General features: G+C 36.6%; 1 protein-coding gene and 1 non-coding gene across 2 annotated transcripts in view; both read right to left on the bottom strand.

Annotated features, from left to right (window-relative positions):
• Positions 1–23,968, bottom strand: part of PTPRN (protein tyrosine phosphatase receptor type N) — a 339,294-nt gene that overhangs the window by 149,522 nt on the left and 165,804 nt on the right. The window lies entirely within an intron of this gene.
• On the bottom strand, positions 895–1,085 carry LOC128646292 (U2 spliceosomal RNA). Its single transcript, XR_008400253.1, has one exon. It is a non-coding gene; the product is annotated as a U2 spliceosomal RNA (small nuclear RNA).

The following is a 23,968-nucleotide window of genomic DNA, read 5'->3' as shown; positions in this document are numbered from 1 at the left end:
CCTCCAGATGGGCAGAAGTTTTCATACAGAAGGGATCTTCTATCTTCATCCATCCGGCGCAGAGCGGGTCCATCTTCAAGACATCCGGCATGGAGCATCCTCTTCTTCCGACGGACTAACGACGAATGAAGGTTCCTTTAAATGACGTAATTCAAGATGGCGTCCCTTAGATTCTGATTGGCTGATAGAATTCATCCTATTGGCTGATCCAATCAGCTTTGGGCAGCAATAGAGCTAAATGCCCTTTTAAGGCAATGCCCATCCAAATGCCCTTTTCAGGGCAATAGGGAGCGTAGGTTTTTTTAGTTAGGGTTTTATTTGGGGGGTTGGTTGTGTGGGTGATGGGTTTTACTGTTGGGGGGGTTGTTTTTATTTTTTTTTACAGGTAAAAGAGCTGATTTCTTTGGGGCAATGCCCCGCAAAAGGCCCTTGGCTATTGGTAGTTTAGTTTAGGCTAGAGTTTTTTTTTATTTTGGGTGGGCTTTTTTTTATTTTGATAGGACTATTAGATTAGGTGTAATTAGTTTAAATATCTTTTAATTTGTTTTTATTTTCTGTAATTTAGTGTTTTTTTTTTTTTGTAATTTAGCTAATTTTATTTAATTTATTTAATTGTATTTAATATAGGGAATTTATTTAATTGTAGTGAAGTGTTAGGTGTTATTGTAACATAGGTTAGGTTTTATTTTACAGGTAAATTTGAATTTATTTTAGCTAGGTAGTTATTAAATAGTTAATACATATTTAGTAACTATTCTACCTAGTTAAAATAAATACAAAATTGCCTGTAAAATAAAAATAAACCCTAAGCTAGATACAATGTAACTATTAGTTATATTGTAGCTAGCTTAGGGTTTATTTTATCTGTAAGTATTTAATTTTTTTTTTTTTTTTTTTTTTTGCACCGGTCCTGGAGGTACTGCAATACCAGGTCAATGCGTGGAGTGGACAGAGCAAGCTCTTCTTCCATCTCCCTGTTTCAAAAATCCATTTAATATATGGTCCCCAGATAGGGGACGTATCAGATATTAAACTGATAAGAACAGATACTACACTTGATCTTAGCCAAAAGGCCGAGAAGCGATAAGTATTTAATTTTAAATATAAATAATTTAGGTAATGATAGGAATTTTCTTTAGATTTATTTAAATTATATATATAAGTTAGGGGGTGTTAGGGTTAAGGTTAGACTTAGATTTAGGGGTTAATACATTTAATATAGTGGTGGTGATGTTGGGGGCGGCAGATTAGGGGTTAATAACTGTAGGTAGGTTGCAGCGACATTGGGGGCGGGAGATTAGGGGTTAATAAATATAATGTAGGTGTCGGCGATGTTGGGGTCAGCAGATTAGTGGTTAATAAGTATAATGTAGGTGGCAACGACGTTGGGGGCGGAAAATTAGGGGTTAATAAATGTAGGTAGGTGGCGGCGATGTTAGGGACGGCAGATTAGGGGTTAATAATATTTAACTAGTGTATGCGAGGCGGGAGTCCAGCGGATTAGGGGTTAATATGTTTATTCTAGTGGTGGCGATGTCCAAAGTGGCAGATTAGGGGTTAATAATTTTATTTTAGTGTTTGCGATGCGGGAGGGCCTCGGTTTAGGGGTTAAAAGGTAGTTTATGGGTGCTAGTGTACTTTTTAGCACTTTAGTTATGAGTTTTATGCTACAGCTTTGTAGCGTAAAACTCATAACTACTGACTTTAGGATGTGTTAGGAATCTTGGTGGTAGAGGGTGTACCGCTCACTTTTTGGCCTCCCAGGCAGACGCATAATGGCGCTATGGAAGTCCCATAGAAAAAATCCTTTACGTAATTTACGTAAGTAGGTTTGCGGTAAGGCCAAAAAAGTGTGCGGTACACCTAAGACTCGTAATAGCAGCGGGCGTAAAAAAGCAGCATTAGAACCTGATAACGCTGCTTTTTTACGTTAACGCACAATTCGTAATCTAGCCGAATGTTTTTTTTATTTTCAAATATATATTTCTATTTATATATATATATATATATATATATATATAAATATATATATATATATATATAAAATTAATCAAATATATATAGAAATATATATTTGAAAATAAAAAAGAACATTTACTTCTATGTAAAGAGCATTGGAATGTGAAATATTCATAACTACCTTTGGGTTTAGCACTATTGATATAAATCAGTGTCGGGTTAGCACGCAAGCAATAAGTGTTAGTTTTTTTTTTTTTAAGCGTGCACCATTAAAGTCTATGGGAAGAAGTTACTGTGGTCACAATATCCAAAGTCCTGAAGTTAGTGTGTATCAGTTTTCACCCAAATCTTGTTATACGCGTGCAAACCCTTGCATTAAAAGTTTACCTACAGCTGTATTAGCGCGAGGGCAAAAGCTATAAATAGCCCACTTCTTTTAATCTGTCTCACACTGTTTTACATTTTGGTGTTCTGTGTAACCTTTCAAGTGAACCAGTATGAAACAGAAATCACACTTGAGGTGCATGGGAAATCCCTGGCAGAGTCCAGAGAGACCTCTTTTTTACTAAAAAAGCTATTGACATAATAAATATCAAGGATTCAAGCAACTATTTCAGAGGAAAATTATATTTTTAAGGTGCACAACTGTTTGTGAAATTGTATTTTTATATGTATGTCGAGAAAGCAGTTGTGTCTAACATCTTAGCAGCCTTTGATATGTCCAACCAACCCCTCTTCCTGCTAACTCTTCACTTACTTGGCCTTCATGACGCTGCTCTCTTATGGTTCAAGTATTGTCCCTCTGACTGATAGATATTTACAGATATATATAGGAATCAGGGACGCACTGGGATCAAAAACTGGCCTGGCATTTTAAGGCAAAGCAACCTACTCTCCTCCCCTTTTTGTTGTTTAACCATACCTTAATACTGACAAGTATAAGGTACTGTTTGATTTACAAAAACATGAAAAGTTTGTAACTCTCTTCTGTCACTGTATATTGTAAATGGTCTGTCACTAAATTGTAAAGAAGTGAAATGTAATTAAAAAAAAACAAAAAGCAGTTCACATTTAAATGCAGAATAAGCGCTTATTGCTCATTAGTCTGTGTAGTCATAAACACTCAAAATAGCAGCCCCTGAGCCCTTGTCATCACACAAAAGCTGCAGGGAGAAAAAACACACAAAGACATCCACAGTCAGTCAGCACCTACATGCACAGACAGGGCCGCCATCAGGGGGTGACAGGGGTGACAACTGTCAGGGGCCCAATGAGCCAGGGGGGCCCCATGAGGCAAGAACTAAAAAAAAAAAAAAAATTTTTTTTTTTTTTTTTTTTTTTTTTAATTTTGTCAGCCACCAGTGGGTACTACAGCAGAGTGCTAATTGAGCATGGGAAATATTATTACAAGGAGTAAAGTATTAGCATTTGAGATGATTTCTTAGTGTGCACTAAACCACTATGCTCAGTGTGAGACAGACTTGGCACTTTGTACAGTGTGTGCCTGAGTCAGATGGCAGATCACTTTCATTTGAAGAGGAGGTAGGACTTACTTAGCAAATGTTTTTTATTTCTTTGTGCAATTTTGGATTGTAACTTCAGTGTGGTAGTAGTTGTATGGTGGGGCTAGGGGTCCATAAAAACAAATTTTTTTTAGCAGCAGTGTATTTATGATTATTTGACAATGCTGTAGAAATTCTATATTTAAAACCATGCAGAAATGTTTCCTCCTCAATACACAAATGGTAGATGCCCTTTTGGCAGATATGCATTATATATATATATATATATATATATATATATATATATATATATATATATATATATATATATATTACATTCCAGTTTACTGCCCCTTTATGCAAGGACTTTACAGATGCAAGGAGGCATTTTATCTAAGATTTTTACATCTGCATAAAGTTTTATACTCTCAGACTAAGATTGCTCAGTGTTTGAAATGAGACAGGTTAACTTAAAACTGTTCAGTTTACACTACAGCTGACTTAGTTTTGAAATACATACCAACAAGCCTAAATCCTGCATTTAACCAGATCTAATGGTATGAGTACCACAGCTTATGGTCCCACCAAGACCATATAAGAGTACAGCATTTTCAAAATCCATACGTACAGCTGACAGATGGGAAAATTTGTACACTATATTTGAAGTGGTGCTCTTGGTTGGGGAAAATGGGAAAAAAACAAACAAACATATGTCAACCTTTTAAAGGTACTTTTCTTCATCTAGCCATCTACCCAGCTCATAAATGTACAATTTTGAATTCACAGAATTATTTTTGTTTGCACATTTACAAATATGATTCTTTAAAAAGTGATCTCTTAATTTCTGCATTTTTCTTTATCATGCATGTCACACACTGTTGATTTAGGGGATGCAAGGTGCATAAATGTTTCCTCCTGTGAGTGTTTCTGTGGGTGTATGTGTTTATGTCTTTGTGCTTTGGTTTGTGTCTCTATGTGTATGTATTTTTTATCTGTGGGTCTCTCTGTGAGGGTGGGTGTTACCGTGTGTATGTCTTTGTGCATTTTCTGTGGATGTCTGTGAGGGTGTGTGCATATGTCTTTGAGCTTTTTCTATGGGTGTTTCTGTGAGGGTGTTTGTGTGTATGTATGTATGTATGTCTGTGTTTTCTGTGTGTGTCTCTGTGAGGGTGTGTGTATGTCTTTGTGTGTTTTCTGTGGATGTCTCAGTGAGGGTGTGTGTATGTATGTCTTTCTATGTTTTTCATGTGGTTGTCTCTGTGTGTGTGTATGTCATTGTGTGTTTTCTGTGGGTGTCTCTGTGTGTGTATGTGTGTATATGTCTTTGTGTGTTTTCTGAGGCTGTCTCTGTCGGTGTTTCCTTGGGTGTATGTGCAAGTTTGAGTTTGTGTGTGTGTGTCCATTGTCTGTTCCTTTTTAGGACATTTTGGCCTTACTACTGATTATTCACATCTTTCTACAGACTTTGAGACTAACAAGACCTTTCCGGAAGTAACCACTCCACCATTTAACCTTTAAATTATTGTTTAGGCAGTTCAGGGCCCTTCCTTTCAGCCACTGCATGCTGTTGTCATAATTTAGTTGTCATCTTCCTTTACAAAAAGATAATCAGAACTCCATATTTTGTTTTCTAAATCTCCTTTTTTTACAAAACTGTAGTTTACCTCATTACTTGTCAGGTCAATGTAAACAAGTGCTAAGCGTCTGTTTGGGATTCTGTGTCTGAGTGTGTTTCTCAGCGTGTCTGCTAGAGTGTCTATATGTGAATCCTTATGTGTGAGTGTGGTTCAGTGTATGAGAGTGTCTGTGTGTGTGTGTATGTTACTACCTTTACAACATTGCCAAGTTTAAATAGACAAATAATAATAAAGTGCATATACGTTTTAGTCACTTGGTCAAAAATTGCACATGTCAAAGGAGGGGGGGGGGGGCCCTGATCAATGGTTGAGTCAGGGGCCCCAAAATTTCTAGTGGCGGCCCTGTGCACAGACAAAGCATCACAGACATTCACAATCACACAAAAATAGGCACCCACAGGCATCAAAATACATCATAAAGTAGCTTCTCTGAGACTGGCTCACTGACACAGCAAGGCAGGGCTGGCCCGGCATCATGCACAAATAAAAATGCTGGTGGTTAGGTGGGGCTAAGGCAAGTCTAGGCCTTATAAGAAAATGCCCTGTATGCCCTATGGCCAGTCTGGGCCTGATAGGAATATCTATTTAAAAATACAAAGAAAATTTTCTTCTATGGGAAGAACATTGGAATGTGAAATATTTACAGTAAAAACACAGTTAAAAACATTTTTCAATAATAAAATTGATTAAAAATAATTTTCAAGTTTTCAGGTATTTGAGTAGAAAGGGATCCAAAGTTTATATATATGTATATATGTCTATACACATATATATGTGGTTATATGCATATATATGTATGCATATACATATATAAACACATAAATGCACACAGACACACACACATATATATACAGGGCCGCCACTAGAAATTTTGGGGCCCCTGACTCAACCATTGATCAGGGCCCCCCCCCCCCCTCCTTTGACATGTGCAATTTTTGACCAAGTGACTAAAACGTATATGCACTTTATTATTATTTGTCTATTTAAACTTGGCAATGTTGTAAAGGTAGTAACATACACACACACACAGACACTCTCATACACTGAACCACACTCACACATAAGGATTCACATATAGACACTCTAGCAGACACGCTGAGAAACACACTCAGACACAGAATCCCAAACAGACGCTTAGCACTTGTTTACATTGACCTGACAAGTAATGAGGTAAACTACAGTTTTGTAAAAAAAGGAGATTTAGAAAACAAAATATGGAGTTCTGATTATCTTTTTGTAAAGGAAGATGACAACTAAATTATGACAACAGCATGCAGTGGCTGAAAGGAAGGGCCCTGAACTGCCTAAACAAAAATTTAAAGGTTAAATGGTGGAGTGGTTACTTCCGGAAAGGTCTTGTTAGTCTCAAAGTCTGTAGAAAGATGTGAATAATCAGTAGTAAGGCCAAAATGTCCTAAAAAGGAACAGACAATGGACACACACACACAAACTCAAACTTGCACATACACCCAAGGAAACACCGACAGAGACAGCCTCAGAAAACACACAAAGACATATACACACATACACACACAGAGACACCCACAGAAAACACACAATGACATACACACACACAGAGACAACCACATGAAAAACATAGAAAGACATACATACACACACCCTCACTGAGACATCCACAGAAAACACACAAAGACATACACACACCCTCACAGAGACACACACAGAAAACACAGACATACATACATACATACACACAAACACCCTCACAGAAACACCCATAGAAAAAGCTCAAAGACATATGCACACACCCTCACAGACATCCACAGAAAATGCACAAAGACATACACACGGTAACACCCACCCTCACAGAGAGACCCACAGATAAAAAATACATACACATAGAGACACAAACCAAAGCACAAAGACATAAACACATACACCCACAGAAACACTCACAGGAGGAAACATTTATGCACCTTGCATCCCCTAAATCAACAGTGTGTGACATGCATGATAAAGAAAAATGCAGAAATTAAGAGATCACTTTTTAAAGAATCATATTTGTAAATGTGCAAACAAAAATAATTCTGTGAATTCAAAATTGTACATTTATGAGCTGGGTAGATGGCTAGATGAAGAAAAGTACCTTTAAAAGGTTGACATATGTTTGTTTGTTTTTTTCCCATTTTCCCCAACCAAGAGCACCACTTCAAATATAGTGTACAAATTTTCCCATCTGTCAGCTGTACGTATGGATTTTGAAAATGCTGTACTCTTATATGGTCTTGGTGGGACCATAAGCTGTGGTACTCATACCATTAGATCTGGTTAAATGCAGGATTTAGGCTTGTTGGTATGTATTTCAAAACTAAGTCAGCTGTAGTGTAAACTGAACAGTTTTAAGTTAACCTGTCTCATTTCAAACACTGAGCAATCTTAGTCTGAGAGTATAAAACTTTATGCAGATGTAAAAATCTTAGATAAAATGCCTCCTTGCATCTGTAAAGTCCTTGCATAAAGGGGCAGTAAACTGGAATGTAATATATATATATATATATATATATATATATATATAAAATGCATATCTGCCAAAAGGGCATCTACCATTTGTGTATTGAGGAGGAAACATTTCTGCATGGTTTTAAATATAGAATTTCTACAGCATTGTCAAATAATCATAAATACACTGCTGCTAAAAAAAATTTGTTTTTATGGACCCCTAGCCCCACCATACAACTACTACCACACTGAAGTTACAATCCAAAATTGCACAAAGAAATAAAAAACATTTGCTAAGTAAGTCCTACCTCCTCTTCAAATGAAAGTGATCTGCCATCTGACTCAGGCACACACTGTACAAAGTGCCAAGTCTGTCTCACACTGAGCATAGTGGTTTAGTGCACACTAAGAAATCATCTCAAATGCTAATACTTTACTCCTTGTAATAATATTTCCCATGCTCAATTAGCACTCTGCTGTAGTACCCACTGGTGGCTGACAAAATAAAAAAAAAAAAAAAAAAAAAAAAAATTTTTTTTTTTTTAGTTCTTGCCTCATGGGGCCCCCCTGGCTCATTGGGCCCCTGACAGTTGTCACCCCTGTCACCCCCTGATGGCGGCCCTGTATATATATATATATATATATATATATATATATATATACATAACACACACACACATATATATATATATGTAATGTACACCCATACACATATTTAGACACACACACACACATATATATATATATATATATATATATATACACACACACACATTCATTATAGCCCTTTCCAGTCAAATACCTTGTCATATACCTTATACCTTTTAACCCTTATAAAAATGTTTATGAATATTTATATGATTAAAGAGACAGTAAAGTCAAAATTAAATTTTCTTCTATTATCAAATTTGATTTGTTCTCTTGCTATTCTTTGTTGAAGACTTAACTTAGGTAGGCTGATAGGAGCTCAGGCGAATGCACGGGTCTATAGCAGTCTAAGGCAGCAGGATTTAATTTCATGCTTTTTCCAATCAATTTAAGTTTAATTTTGGCTTTACTGTCCTTTTAATTGTTATCGAATAGTGTATATATTTTAATATTTTAATGTATTTATGTTGTGTGCGGTACACTATTTTTTTAAACTCTTACACTTTACGCTAGGTCTTCAGGCCTGTTAACCCCTACGAGGGAATTTTGTTTACATTCGAGCGAATGCGTTTACTTTCAACTTGTTAACTGTTATTACATTTTCTTTTGTGCATATGTTTGAGTGAACTTTTTTATAGCGGGAGTTTTTTTATTAGTTTGTTTTGTAACATGTTTGCTATGTGATGCGGGTATGCTTCATATTGTAAACTACTCTATTTGCCGAAAGTTGAACCGTTACTGATTACAATGGAGAATGATTCGGAAATCACCCATGGGAGGAGGGGAAGGTGCACATCTTTGGATCTCTAGATGTTTGATGTTGTGGTGAGTTTTTGCCTCAAGATATTAATTTTCTGAGTGTTATTAAATCGAGACCATTGAGTATCTTCATACAGCATAATTGTATTAAGAAACCAAATCTACTTTGTAAAATAAATGCTCAAATAGTGAATAAAAAAAACAAACTGTAAATTACATATTTCAAAATGTTATTAAAATGTAAGCATTTAATGTTCATTAAAAAAATCTAAAAATATATATGCTCTTATAAATGCATGATGGTAAATATGGATTATTTATGCCTTTTTAACAATAAGCAATTTATTCAAAACACTGATGCAATTAACCTGATTAATTATACATCAATGCAACTTAATTAAACTGAATGCAATGTGTAATAAAAAATACAAAAATTGAAACCAGAGCTTAATTATGAAGGTAATCATTTATTTAGCTCGCTGCAGAACGTGATTAATTCATTAATTAAAAGAACTGTGACAAACTGCTTGTCTCTCTGAAAACTTTCAACTGTGCAGCTCTTTAGTGTGGAGGAAAAAAAACACATTTAAGATGTCCTTGGCCTGTTTATTTACAGTTCAAAAACACTGCAACATATAAGGAATACAAAATTTACGGCATAAGTTCAGACAAATAAAGTATTTTATCTTTCTCCATCAAAATATACCACACACCGCTCTGTCCTTATAACACATATATTGCATCAGCAAGCTCCAGGTGGGCTAAAAGGGACACTAAACCCATTTTTTTTAATAATTCAGATAGAGCCTACAATTTTAAACAACTTTCTAATTTACTCCTATTATGAATTTTTCTTCGTTCTCTTGCTACCTTTATTTGAGGTTAGGAGTCGGCCCATTTTTGGTTCAGCACCTGGGTAGTACTTGCTGATTGGTGGCTACATTTAAGGTTGCAAGCTAAGAATCAATTTGGTGGCCCTGATAACTATGGCCTTGATCACAATCTATGAGCTGTGGCTTTTTCGGGTCTTTTTCAGGCTGAAAATGCTACGTTCAAATCAACGCTAATACAATAGTTGTTTTCAACTATTTCCTGCACTGGCAAACAGGTTTTCAGTTCCTCAATAAATGCCTTGTTTCTCCTAAGGGGCTGAAAAGCTCTCTGCAATCACCATCCATTTTAGAGTCACTTTTCAACACATCAAGCCCAGTTTTGTTTTTTTCGAATTCAATATCTCTAGGCACTTGATAAGTCATCGAAAGGATATTTTGGACATCTTTAAAACAATGTAATGGCTAATTTGTAAACAGTCTATATCTTGCCCATGTTCAAATCACTCTGAAATAGCCACAGGAGATATTTTAGAGGTTTATTAACATACATGATAGAAATACATTAGCTGATTATTTCACATGTGCATTGGTTTAGGTATAAAGAAAACCTGGCCTGTTGCTGGGACTTTAGGATTGCAGTTAAGAAACAATGGCCTAGATTACAAGTGGAGCACTACTGGTGGCGCAGGGTGTGCTATCCACGTCGTGGCCCTGCACTAGCATGGAATCTCGTATTACAAGTAAATGGTAAAATAACTTTACCAGAAAATGTTAGTGCTTACATTTTTAGCGCTAAAATGTGAGTGTGGATGTCTGTATATGCTACATGATGAACCAAACTCATCCTAACACCCTGGTACTTGAAATGAAATTGATGTGATTGCAGATCCCCTCCAGAACTTTTATATGAAGTAGCCGAGTGGCATTATGAAGTAGCCGAGTGGCATTATGAAGAAGCCGAGTGGCATTATGAAGTAGCCGGGTGGCATTATGAAGTAGCCGGGTGGCATTATGAAGCAGCCGGGTGGGGGCAGTGTAATATTTTCTAATAATGTATAATGTTCTGCTATGCAAAGCACAAATTAATTGCATACTGTAACATACATGTTTTCTATGATAATTTGTGCAATAAAAATGTAATATTTTTAATACTAGTAGGCCATTGTTGGCATTTATATCCCTTTAAAGTGCTTACATGTAGCATTTTTTTGCATTATCTTATGTGCCAGTGTTTCTCAATCTTTTCTATGGCAAGTATAATGTTCCTTCCTAAGTAACCCTAACCAAAACACATAGGCCTAGGTTACAAGTGCAGGGATACATTTTTATCCCTCTTGAGCGCTAACTGTGCTCAAGGTAAATCAATAGCACTTCCATGTTAGCGCTGGTATTACAAGTTGAGAGTAAAAATTTAGCGCAAGAGCGAAAGACTCAGGCATGCTAATATCTGGAGGTCGTTTAGAAGAACATTTATTTTTTAAATATATGTTTATACTGTATATATATATATATATATATATATATATATATACACACACAGTATCTGAATATATTTTTGTAAAATAAATATCTATACCTATATATCTATATGAATATATAAACACACACATACAGTATATATATATTGCATATACATATATATATATATATTATATTTATATATATATATATATATATATATATATATATATATATAAATATATATATATTTAAGAATAAAAATAATATTTTCTTCTAAGTGAAGAATATAGGAATTTTAAGTATTTATATTTAAAACATATTGAAATTGTTTGATAATGATATTGCATATTTCAAGGTATTTGACTGGGAAGGGCTAAAAAATAAATGATACTTACCTGATAATTTTTCTTTCTTTCTTGGCAGTGAAAATACACAATTTCATTCATTACCTATGGGAATTTAACACCTGGCTACCAGGAGGAGGCAAAGAACACCCCAGCCAAAGCATTAAATATCCCTCCCACTTTCCCTATCCTCTCAGTAATTCAAGCAGAGGATAAGGAAAGGTGAAGAGAGTCTCAAGGGGTACAGAGGTGCCAGAAGAACAAAAAATTGCCTCCAAGCAAGAAACTCAGGGCGGGATCGTGGTCTCTCACTGCCAAGAAAGAAAATAATTTATCAGGTAAGCATACATTTTGTTTTCTTTCTAATGGCAGTGAGATTCCACAATTTCATTCATTACCTAAGGGAAACCAATACCCAAGCTGAAGAGAACACAGAATGAATAGGGAGGGGAAAGTTAAAGAAAAAAGGCAACTTTTTTTAAATAAATTTAAATAAATGTTACCTTGTTTTGCCAGCAAAATATCATAGATTAATGAGATGGAGTGTTTACCTGCAGCATATTTGACAGATTGATCTCGGATCAACGACTTAATCCTACAATATACCATTCTTGAGTATTAATATAATGCCTTAACTAGAAAAATGCATAAAGTTTAGATCTTGGGATCTCATAATCTTGTATTAATTAATGAAAGTAAAATAGTTGGTTATCCTCATTAAATTAAAATATTTGATATACATACTCAAGTCCCTTTAGAGCCCAAAGGGCAAAGACCGCATAGAAGATTCCGGGTATAAATTGGGGATATCCCTGGATTGGCAACAATTTTGAGAATCTGAAATCTACCCCTAAACAAAGGCAAAGTTTCTGCCATGCTATAATTATATTTTTAATCATAATCAAGTTGCCAATATTGCTAGGCAGCTTATTAATGGGGCAGTGAAGAATTGCTTTTAAAGAAAAAGGAAAGATTAGAGACTCTAATCTGAGGGCTGACACAAAGTTCCCTTCTGTTATCCAGTCAAAGGCTATTCTGGCCAAAATTGCAATATTATACAGTTTAATATCTGGGAAAGATAATCCGGCGGATTCTCTTTTTTTAGTTAAACAGTGAAAGGCGAGGCTTCTTACTGGCCCAAAGGTATTTGGAGCATGAAGAATGGAATTCAGCTATATCTTTATTAAGTATAAATACAGGTAAGTTTTGTAGTAGATACAGAACCAGAGGAAATACTTTTGTTTTTATTAGATTAACCCTAGCAGAAAGTGATAGTGGAAACTATGTCCAATTTTTGAGAACAGGGGATATTTTTTTAAACACTTTAGGGAAATTTAATTTGTATCAAAATGTAGGGGTTTTATGTATAAAAATGCCCAAACATTAAATTGTATCAGTGACTTTGAACAGATGATTCTGATAGCTTGTCTTAGAGTCAATGATCCAAAGAAGCTCACTCTAATCAAAATGAATTTTTTTATCCTGAAAAAGAACCAAATGTAGAATGAAGGTAAATAATCTGAGAAATAGTATGATTAGAATCCTCAATAAATATAAGCAAGTCATCTGCATATATTAAAGTTTTTAAGGAGAGCAGACCAATTTTTATCCCCTTAAGTTCTTGTCTTAACCAGATCGCAAGGGATTCTATTGAGATATTAAAAAGAAAGGGGGACAGGGGACAACCTTGTTTGGTACCTCTATTAAGAATAATCAGGGCAGAAAGAGACCCATTAATAAGAAGTGAAGAATAAGGAGAATTATCCTTTTCTGAATAAATTGCAAAAATTCACCATTGAGGCCAAACTGATCTAATGAGAAGAATAGATGGTCCTATGAAATAGAGTCAAATACTTTTCCTGCGTCGACTGTTAGGATAGCTGTATCTTTGACATTCTGACTGTTCTTTTTCTGCCTTTTTGATGGGAAATTATTCCACTAATAATCTAGAGTGGTCATAACTTTACGTAAATTTATCATGGAGTTTCTACCTTTCATAAAACCTGACTGATCTAGATGTATAATTGAATCTAAACAAGAGTTAAGTCTATCTGCTTTAATAGCTGTAAGGATTTTGTAGTCTGAATTAAGAACCACGATCGGCCTATAGGAAGATAGCTCTTCTACAGCTTTTGCTTTTTTATGGATTAAAGAGATATTAGCTCAGTAAAATAGTTAGATCTAGGATTAGATGAGTTGTAATAATTATTGAATAAATTAACTAAGACAAGATTAATATCATCCGCTAAAATTTTGTAGAATTCAATAGGAAGCCAATCGGGTCCTGCAGCCTTATTTGGGTTAGCTTTTTTAATAGCTATATTAATTTCTTGAGGAGACATGGGAGCAATAACTTTATTAAGATTTTCTGTAGAAATATTTGGAAAAATTCTTTATTGTCAGTATATCTTTTCGGGTATGCAATGTCTGATAGAAATTAAAAAAGGCCCCTCTGATGTCTTTACTATCCGTGAGTCTGGAACTACCAGATTTAACCTCTGTAATTAAATTTTTACTTTTCCTATTTTTCACTAACTTAGCGAGGAATTTTGCAGAGGACCCATAAACTCCTTGATAATAGCTATTTATTTTTATATCTTCTAACAGAGAATATTGTTTTAAACAAATGTCTCTTTCAGCTCTAGACTGGGACTATTTATCCCAGTTGCACTTGGAGGGATCAGCTCTATATTTCCTAAATGCATTTTTTAACCTGAAGGGCCAGTTGTGTGTCTCTAATATTCTGTTTCTTTTTACAGTGACACATATAAGGGGCGCGATCCGATATAGATCGTAGTTTGCGGCGCAAGCGAGGGAACCCGCGTCGCCCGCAGTTTCAGCTCACAACTCGAGCTATCCCATATACTGCGCCGTCAAATGCTAAAGTGCCGTAAGTCGGATAAACCAGCGATGTCCAGAAATCTGCGCAAGTACAAATTTCTGGCGTCGCCAGTGACTTACGGCACGTTAGAAACTGCCGGCGCCTACAAAACCTGACTTAAGTCTAAATCACCCACACTGTCTAACACGTCTCCCTAACATAGCCCGACACGTCTAACACGCCTCCCTAACATAGCCCGACACGTCTAACCCTCTATCCGCTATCCCCCCTCACTAGCCTAACAATAAAATATGTATTAACCCCTAAACCGCCGCTCCCGGAGCCCGCCGCAACCTAATAAAATTATTAACCCCTAAACCGCCGCCAGCTATATTAAATCTATAACCCCCCTAAAGTGAGCCCCTAACACCGCCGCCATCTACCTTACCTACCCCCTAAAGTGAGCCCCTACCCCGCCGCTATCGATTTTAAAATTATTAACCCCTAATCTAATCCCCCTATACCGCCGCCAGCTATATTAAATTATTTAACCCCTGAAATACTAAACTATCCCTACCACTAAACCTAAGTCTAACCCTACAAATAGCCCTGAAAAGGGCTTTTTGCGTGGCATTGCCCCAAAGTAACAGCTCTTTTGCCAGCCCTTAAAAGGGCTTTTGGCGGGGCTTTGTCACAAAGTAAACTGCTCTTTTGCCTACAATCTACATCCTCCTACACCGCCGCCACCTATAATAAATGTATTAACCCCTAATCTAATCCCCCTACACCGCCGCCAGCTATATTAACTATATTAACCCTAATTATATTAGGGTTAATATAGTTAATATAGTTATTATATTATATATATTAACCATATTAACCCTAATTATATTAGGGTTAATATAGTTAATATCGTTATTATATTATATATATATAAAGTATAATAACCCTATCTAACTCTAACATCCCTAACTAAACTCTTATTAAAATAAATCTAATATTAATATTATTAATTAAAATATTCCTATTTAAATCTAAATACTTACCTATAAAATAAACCCTAAGATAGCTACAATATAATTAATATTTACATTATAGCTATGTTAGGGTTTATATTTATTTTACAGGTAAATTGTTAATTATTTTAACTAGGTATAATAGCTATTAAATAGTTATTAACTATTTAATAGCTACCTAGTTAAAATAATTACCCAATTACCTGTAAAATAAATCCTAACCTAAGTTACAAATACACCTACACTATCAATAAATTAAATAAACTACAAATATCTATCTAAAAATACAATTAAATAAACTAAACTAAATTACAAAAAAAAAAAAACACTACATTACAAAAAATAAAAAAAAAGATTACAAGATTTTTAAGCTAATTACACCTATTCTAAGCCCCCTAATAAATCAGCCAATCAGATTCAAGTTCAATACGATTGGCTGATTGGTTCAGCCAATCGGATTGAACTTGAATCTGATTGGCTGATTGAATCAGCCAATCAGATTTTTCTACCTTAATTCCGATTGGCTGATAGAATCCTATCAGCCAATCGGAATTCGACGGACGCCATCTTGGATGACGTCATTTAAAGGAACCTCATTCGTCGGGAAGTCGTCGTGCCGGAAGGATGCTCCGAGGCGGAGGAGCGAAGAAAGAAGATTGAAGATGCTGATTTGCTTGAAGACATCGCCGATGGAAGAAGACTCTCTGCCGCTTGCTGGAACACATCGCCCGGATGGAAGAAGACTTCACTGCCGCTTGCTGGAACACATCGCCCGGATCGGATGAGGAGTTTGGCCCGGCTGGGTGAATACAAGGTAGGGAGATCTTCAGGGGGGTAGTGTTAGGTTTATTTAAGGGGGGTTTGGGTTAGATTAGGGGTATGTGGGTGGTGGGTTGTAATGTTGCGGGGTGGTATTGTGTGTTTTTTTGCAGGCAAAAGAGCTGAATTCTTTGGGGCATGCCCCGCAAAGGGCCCTGTTCAGGGCTGGTAAGGTAAAAGAGCTTTGAACTTTTTTTAATTTAGAATAGGGTAGGGAATTTTTTTATTTTGGGGGGCTTTATTATTTTATTAGGGGGCTTAGAATAGGTGTAATTAGCTTAAAAATCTTGTAATCTTTTTTTTATTTTTTGTAATGTAGTGTTTGTTTGTTTTTGTAATTTAGTTTAGTTTATTTAATTGTATTTTTAGATAGATATTTGTAGTTTATTTAATTTATTGATAGTGTAGGTGTATTTGTAACTTAGGTTAGGATTTATTTTACAGGTAATTGGGTAATTATTTTAACTAGGTAGCTATTAAATAGTTAATAACTATTTAATAGCTATTATACCTAGTTAAAATAATTAACAATTTACCTGTAAAATAAATATAAACCCTAACATAGCTATAATGTAATTATTAATTATATTGTAGCTATCTTAGGGTTTATTTTATAGGTAAGTATTTAGATTTAAATAGGAATATTTTAGTTTATAATATGAATTAGATTTATTTAATAAGAATTTAGTTAGGGGTGTTAGGGTTAGATAGAGTTAATATAGTTAATATAAATACTATAGTAACTAAATTAACTATATTAACCCTAATATAATTAGGGTTAATATAGTTAATATATATAATGTAATAACTATATTAACTATAATATACTTAGGGTTAATATAGATAATATAGCTGGCGGCGGGGTAGGTAGATTAAATTAGGGGTTAATAATTTTAATATAGATGGCGGCGGTATAAGGGGTTTACATTAGGGGATAGATCAGTTAGATGGTGGCGGTTTTAGGGGCTCACAGTAGGGGGTTAGTTTATGTAGATGGCGGCGGTTTAGGGGTTAAATACTTTATTAGGGATTGCGGCGGGGGATCGCGGTTGACAGGGAGATAGACATTGCGCATGCGTTAGGTGTTAGGTTTTATTTAGCAGATCGCGGTTGACAGGGAGATAGACATTGCGCCTGCGTTAGGTGTTAGGCTTTATTTAGCAGATCGCAGTTGACAGGGAGATAGACATTGCGCATGCGTTAGGTGTTAGGTTTATTTTAGCAGCCAGTTTAGGGAGTTACGGGGCTCCAATAGTCAGCGTAAGGCTTCTTACGGCTGCTTTTTGTGGCGAGGTGAAAATGGAGTAAGATTTCTCCATTGTCGCCATGTAAGTCCTTACGCTGTATATTGGATACCAAACTGCGCGGGTTTGGTATACCTGCCTATGGCCCAAAAAACTATGGGCGACGGCAGAAATATACGCGCATAACTTCTAGGTTACGCCGTATATAGGATACCAAACCCGCGCAAATATTGGCGTCGCCGACTTTTGCGGGCGACGATTTTTATCGGATCGACCCCAAGATTTAATTTGCCCTCTCAATACAGCTTTTGAAGCTTCCCAAAAGGTCTCTATTTTATTTAGGTTAGAGCAGTTAATAATACAGTATTCTTTCCATTTCTGAGTCAACCAATTAGTGAATTTACTATTATTAGAGAAATATTGAGGGAAGGTAAAACTCAATTTCTTATCTTTTGTCCTTTTATTTAGTTGGATTAAGAGGGATATTATTGCATGGTGCGAGATCAAAATGTCGTTTATTCTGGGAACATAATTCAATAAAGTAATATTCTCAGAAATTAGGATATAATCAATCCTGGAAAATGTGTGAAATGATTTGATTCTCCAAGCATCTAGAAAAGAGCAAATTTTTCAAAAATATTTAGCTATTTTACTATGCATTTGCAGGAACTTTGGAGACATTCTATCTAGTACAGGACATAAAGACATATTAAAATCACCTCCCAAAATTAAATTGTCACTCCCAAGAGTAAATAATTTAGATTGTATCTGGTCCAAAAAAGACGGTGCAAAATGATTTGAGCCGTATACACTACATATAATGAATTGTTTATTGTTTATTAGAATTTTAAGCAAAATGAATGTGGCATCTAGATCTAATTCAATATTAATTATTTGCTAATCTAAATGTTTATGTATTATGATAGCCACTCCACATTTTATTCTAACACAAGGAGTACCAAAGACCTCTCCAACCCAATTAGATTTTAATTTATTAATTTCAGGTTCCTTAAGGTGGGTCTCCTGTAATAAAACAAGCATCATTCTTGAAGTCCCAAGATGAAGACACTGTATGGCTAGAATGAGCAGTGATTCTTGAAGGAGGCTGTTGACCCGCCTCCACATAGCCCATATGGATTAAACTTCTCAGCCAAAAAGAAAGTGTAGTCACAGTGGTTTTGACACCCCTGCGCTTACCAGAGTACATAATGAACAGGGAAGAAGACTGTTGAAATTCCTTGGTAGCATAAAGGTAGAACTCCAAGGTTCTGACTATATCCAAATTGTGCAACAAACGCTCCTTCTGGGAAGAAGGATTGGGACAAAAGGACGGCACTATGATTTCCTTATTGATATTATGGGAAGAGACTTCTTTAGGAAGAAAAGCAAATTTAGTGTGCAAAACCGCCTTGTCAGCATGAAAAATAAGATATGGTGGATCACACTGTAAAGCAGATAACTCTGAAACTCTACAAGCAGAAGAGATAGCTATCTTGGAAAACACCTCCTGGTTAAGAGACCACTCCCCGGGATGAAGAGCTTGTCTGCTTAGAAATTCTGCTTCCCAGTTGTCCACTGCCGGGATGTGAAAGGCTGATAAGTGTCATTTGAATGACTCCACCCACTGAAGAATGCGGGAGACTTCCCTCATTGCCAAGGGACTTTGAATCCCTCGCTGGTGATTTATTTAAGCCACTGTTGTGATGTTGTCCAATTGGAATCAAATAAAGCAGACAGAACGAAGAAGAGGCCACGCCATCAGAGTGTTGAAGATGGCTCTAGGCTCCAGAATTTGCCTCTTATTTGCATGAAAGGGATGAAAATTGCCTGATTGGTGGCCCTTAAATCTAGATTTCTTATCCTGGGAAAGGAAGGCCCCCTTTTTTCCAGTGACCATGGATATAATGGAATTCAAACCTGGGCCAAATAAGGTCTTACCCTTAAAGGCCAAAAGACAGCAGTCTGGATTTCAACACCATTTCGGCAGACCAAGACTTTAACCAGAGAGCTCTCCTGGCGGGAACCCCAAATCCAGAGGAGTAGGATGATCTGCATAATGGCATCACAAATTAAATAATTTGCCATTTTAAGGGCCTTAAGACAATCCTGAATGTCTTCTAAAGGGGGCTTTACCAGAATCATGTCAGATAAGGAGTAGCACCATAATGTGGCTGCTCTGGCAACCACCACGATACCCCATGCAGGTTTGGAAAGGAGACCCATCTGATTAAAAATTCTCCTCAGGTGACCCTCCATCTTTCTATCCACTGGGTCCCTGAAGGAAGTACTATCCTCTAGGGGAATAGTGGTTCTCTTAGCCAAAGTGGATATAGCATCATCCACCTTAGAAATAGTACTCCACAACTCCAGATGAGTGTCAAGTACCAGAAACATCTTCTTAAAGTTTGGAGACGGAGAGAAAGGAACTCCCGGTTTCTCCCACTCCTTAGAAATAATGTCCGCCATACGAACGGGTACCGGAAAAACCTCTGGAGCTTTAGTTAGCTTAGACTCGGGAACATCCAGAGTAGAAAGCACCTCCATGACCAAGAAACTTAAGTTTTCCAGTCTGAATCTAAAATTTACCTCTTGAGGTTCAGCTGCTTTTTCTATAGAGGAGTCAGAAGAAGAAAGTTCACCCTCCGAAGCCACAGAGGAATGCTCAACCTCAGAAAGATGTGTCTGGCTGACCAGTGCAGTTTCTGTAGCAGTACTGGGCCCCAGCTCTGGATGCACATGCTTCATCTTTCTTTTCCTCTTCCCTGAAACAGGGAAAGCATTCAATGCCGTGGATACTGCAGACTGAAGTTGCGCTGTAAAATCCAAAGGGAGACAAAACTACTCTAGCATTAGAACTAGTGGAAGAGCCTTAGGGGACTGCATGTGAAATATTGTGAGAAGGGGGTTGAGTATAGGCATCTCAGTATTAGCAGAATCCTGAGGAGTAGAGGGCTCTGACGGGTTAACCTGATTTACAGAGGAAACAGCATGAGTGCTAGGTCTTGAACCCTTAGAATGAAACTGAAGAACTGAGCTTAGACAGACAGCACATAACTGAGAAGGGGGCACACCTTGGCCACTTTAAACAACATACATTTGTTGGAATTGAAAGGAATAGAAGGAGTAAGCTCTTTAGGAGAAAAGGGAAATTCTGGGTTCTCCAAAGTTAGGCACAAGAAACCCGGCAATGAATGAATAAAGTTTATCACCATTAAACCATTATGCAAGTGCAGGAGTGACTCACCACCTCCCTAGTGTCTGTGAAGACAGGTATAAATGCGATCCGGCCATTGAAATCCACCACAAGCCAGAGAGTGTGCTTATCTGTGGCGTCTCTGTGAGTAAACTAGGCCCTGCCCCCTGCTATGGCACTTCTGAATATAGAAGCACACAAAAATTGAGCTACAATAATGCTGTCCTGATAACATAAGGGAAAACGTGGACCATTAAGCAAGTCTCCTAAAAGCTCTCTAAACTGGCCCAAATAGTGTGGCGAGTAGTGGGGATGTCGTCCTCCAGCCGCTTACCCTGTGGTGTCTGATCAGGCCAAAAAGGCAGTCTTACACTAAACTGCAAATCTAGCCCCACCATTTCAGTGTACACACTCCCCCAATAAAGGCAGAGAGCTCAGGCACACTAAATAAAAAAGCGTTATGTGTCACTAAAAAATTCCCCCCAAAGTGAGAACGCTGGCACCTACACATTTGCCATTATCCGCCAACATTAGATCTTATGTCCCACCACAGAGACCTCCTAATCACCATTAAACACCCCTTGTGAGGCGGTGCCTACCCGGTCACCTACCTGCCATGGCCCAGATAAATCCTCCCAAATAAAAGAGAGACACAGCCTTCCAGGTCTGACAGTATCCAAGATACAGCTGACAGGGACCTGAGAACATGAAGAAAGCAGTGTAATTAACACTGGATGCCTGGAGGGGTATTAGAAGTAGGAGACTGGAATGAGACATGGGAAGCTTCCCTGCGACATCCAGAGGCTAACTGTCACCAAGACTCTTACTAAGAGGATTACATGGCTACCAAACATACCCCTGCCCTTTCTTGCAGGAAACAATCCATTAAGGAACATGAAAAAAAATCTTCATTAGTGCACCACTCTCTGCCTACCTTCTAGTAGATGAGGCAAAGAATTACTGGGAGGGTAGGGGAAGTGGAAGGGATATTTAATGCTTTGGCTGGGGTGTTCTTTGCCTCCTCCTGGTGGCCAGGTGTTGAATTCCCATAGGAAATTAAATTGTAGACTCTCACTGCCATTAGAATGAAATGTGCATTATATATAAGTGTGTATCTATGTGTATATATGTGAATTGCTGCAATTTTAGTAGTATGCTAATTTACCTGGACTAGAGTGATGTTATAAGTTACCTTAGTGGCGATAGCTATGTGATTGGTTACTTGGTGCACCCGCACAACTTGCTGGGCTCCTGCAATACTCAGATGATATACCGTAACTCAGTCTGTTTTAAATCATACTTTAAAACAGATTAATGTGCCTCTAGATAGTTGTATCATATTGTAGCTCTTAAATAGATAGTGAGTATACCTGCACTTTGTACTGGGTTCCAATTATACTCCGTATTGTCAAATAACAAACAGTAGCTTTAGTGGTAATTGGCAGTACACCCACACAGATTGCTGAGCTTCAGGATTGATTCACAATAACTCTATGGATATTTAAATAGCGAGCCCTCACTAGTAGCTATATTTCCTATTACGCTCTATAACATATAGTAGCTCTTAGAATAATTAATTAAATAAAACATCCACACTATGGTTGGGTTTGATATAATACTCAGTAATACTCTGGTAGCATACAATAATTTTATCGGTACTTTAAAAGATATGCCTGCACAAATAGCTGAGCTTCTGAATCGATTCACAAAAGTAATATAGGTAATTAAATAGTATATCAGCACATTTTGCTGGATTTCTCGTTATATTGATTAAATATGCAATAGCTATATAACTAGTAGGATAATACGCCCGCACATTTTGCTGGGTCGCTTTTGATACCAATAGCACAAGATTAAATTGCAAAGGCTAGTGCCCCAATTAAGTCAGATAAATGAGCAGGTTTGTTAAACTTTATAATGACTTGTCCAGTACTAAATCTAATAGTGGTCTATTGCCAGATACAATTAAAATTATTGGAGAGTCCCTTTACTTCTCCCTCCCGCCCTTGACATGTTTCGCCGAGTTGGCTTTCTCAAAAGGGTCAATTTATGTACTGCAGTGCACAGAATCGCAAAGTTACAGGTGAACAAATACCTAGCAACAGTGCAGGTAATATAGGCGAATCAATAGGTGGTCAGGTAAATTTGCAGATAATGGAATAGATCTGTATGCCACAGATTTAACTCATATAATGTATTAACTGTTCCAATCTATACATATATACCTTATACCACATTTGACGGTCCAGTCCACCATATTTAGGTCTATGAAAGCCAAATCATTGTTTTTAATATTCCCTGGTTTTAAAATGTTTAATAAAGTTGTTATGTTTTAATTTTGTATCTGTGTTCACAGTTACACCAACACTTACACCGTATACTTATAATTATCATAAGGAATTTAGAGAGTGCAAATAGTGTATTCTTTTTTTCAATGGGTGGTAGCCTTTCCACCTATTGTTAGTAAATTTCAAACATGTATGTGTATGTATGTGTGTATGCATGTGTATGTAAATAAGTGTGTATGTATGTGTAAGTAAATATGTATGTGTGTGGGTAAATATTTATGTGTGTATGTATTTGTGTAAATATGTATGAGTATGCATGTGTATGTAAATATGTGTGTATGTGGGTATATGTACAGTATGTATAAATATTGTATGTGTATGTAAATATGTATGTGTGTGCAAAAATGAATGTGTGTCTAATTATTTGTATAGTAATTAATTAATAGTAAGTATAAAATAAAACAAAAATTAAGGTACTGCACAAGAAGGTGTTTTGCAATTGCTAAACATGTGCAAAGAGGGGTGGGGTAGTGGGCATGTCTTGGGTATGCAGCAGGCGTGGTATGAGCGGGTGATGGGTGGGATTATAAGTGGCGAGTAACATTTTTGGCCTGGCTAGTAGCTTAGGACCTGAAATTTTGAGCCCTGTGTGTGTATATATATATCTAGATTGTAAGTTCCCACGGGAACAGGGCCCTCAATTCCCCCTGTATTTGTCTGTAAAATTTTGTGTCTTATCGTATTGTTTCTCCACTGTACTGTTATCCTTGTACCCATGGGCAGCGCTGCGGAATCTGTCGGCGCTTTATAAATAAAGAATAATAATAATATATATGTTGGAGCCCTTCCCAGTCAAACACCTTGACATAGGCTGTGCTAATTGTTCTAACACTATTTTTGTTTGTGCTCAACTTGTAATATTTTTTAAATTTTTCTTTTTTTATTGTGGTCATACATCATAAAACAGATTAAATGAATTTACAA

The sequence above is a fragment of the Bombina bombina genome, chromosome 1 (genome assembly GCF_027579735.1).
Source record: "Bombina bombina isolate aBomBom1 chromosome 1, aBomBom1.pri, whole genome shotgun sequence".
NCBI classification, from domain to species: Eukaryota; Metazoa; Chordata; class Amphibia; order Anura; family Bombinatoridae; genus Bombina; species Bombina bombina.
Note: the sequence above shows the minus strand (reverse complement) of the source record. Positions and strands in the feature narration are given on the sequence as shown.